The following is a 1094-nucleotide window of genomic DNA, read 5'->3' as shown; positions in this document are numbered from 1 at the left end:
TATCGTACCGACTAGCTGTGTTTCAGATAGTCCGGTATTGATGCGGCGTGCAAGTTGGTTTTTTGTGTGACGAAATCCGTTAGCGATTGCGTTGCTGTCTGTCGGACGGATACTATCTCGGCCCGCAGCCGTGACTGAATTTCCACGTTGTCGAATTTTTCTAATAATTCGGCGCGGAACTCGTCCCAGGTTAGGTCCAGTAGTCTGATGGTGTTCCACCAGGTACTGGCTGCACCCTTCAGCTGCTGTCCGATAATATTTGTCCAGGCCGACCTATCTATACGCGTTTGGTACATTATCGATTCCGCTTTATGTATGAATCTTGCCGGGTCCTCAGGTGTTGTCCCGTGGTACTCCGGTAGCGAATGTCTCGCTGCGCATACGTCGTCGTATGGTATCAGCGTCGATTGTTGTGCCGCGTAAGCGTGTGTGGAGGACGGGGCATGGTATAGGTTTGATGTGTCATCAAAACGTACCGAACGGTCGGCGTGTTGGCTACCCGTGGACGGCGGTTCGCCTGCCGCGGGGTACCTCGCTCCGTATTCCGTGTCGTTCAATAACACTGTGTGGTGGGGGCGGGTCGGTGGTGTTCTGTCTGGCTGCTGTCCCGGTGCTTAGCGAGCCATACCCATTTCTAGGCGTCGCATTGTCTCTGCAATGCGACGTTGGTCTTCGCAAAAGCGGGCCATGCAGTCTTCGAGCATGTTTAGTCGCGAATCCAGACTGTGACCATGCGTCGAGTTTTCCGCCCTTTGCCGTACCTCCTCAATTATGGACCGACCCGTTTGGACCATGTCCATAGCTTGTTGGTGTGTGGGTGTGGGTGTGGGTGTGGGTGTGGGTGTTCTATAGTTGTTGTTGTTCGGATTTTGGGCGGGTGATGATTCGACGCGTATTTGCGCGGTTTGTCCAGCGTCGGGTACCTGACCTGTGGCTGAGTGACGTCCGATCAGCCCAGTGGGTTCCATGGGCGGAAACCGAATTTCGTTGGCCTGTAGGTTCTGGTCCGCGAAATGCTGTGTTAAACGGATTTCCAGATCGCTTTTCGTTCCCGCTTCCGATAACTCGCGCTGCCTGCATTCATGGCGTAATTC

The sequence above is a fragment of the Acyrthosiphon pisum genome, chromosome X (genome assembly GCF_005508785.2).
Source record: "Acyrthosiphon pisum isolate AL4f chromosome X, pea_aphid_22Mar2018_4r6ur, whole genome shotgun sequence".
In the NCBI taxonomy this organism is placed as follows: domain Eukaryota; kingdom Metazoa; phylum Arthropoda; class Insecta; order Hemiptera; family Aphididae; genus Acyrthosiphon; species Acyrthosiphon pisum.
The sequence above is the reverse complement of the archived record's forward strand: the minus strand, read 5'-3'. Positions refer to the sequence as shown.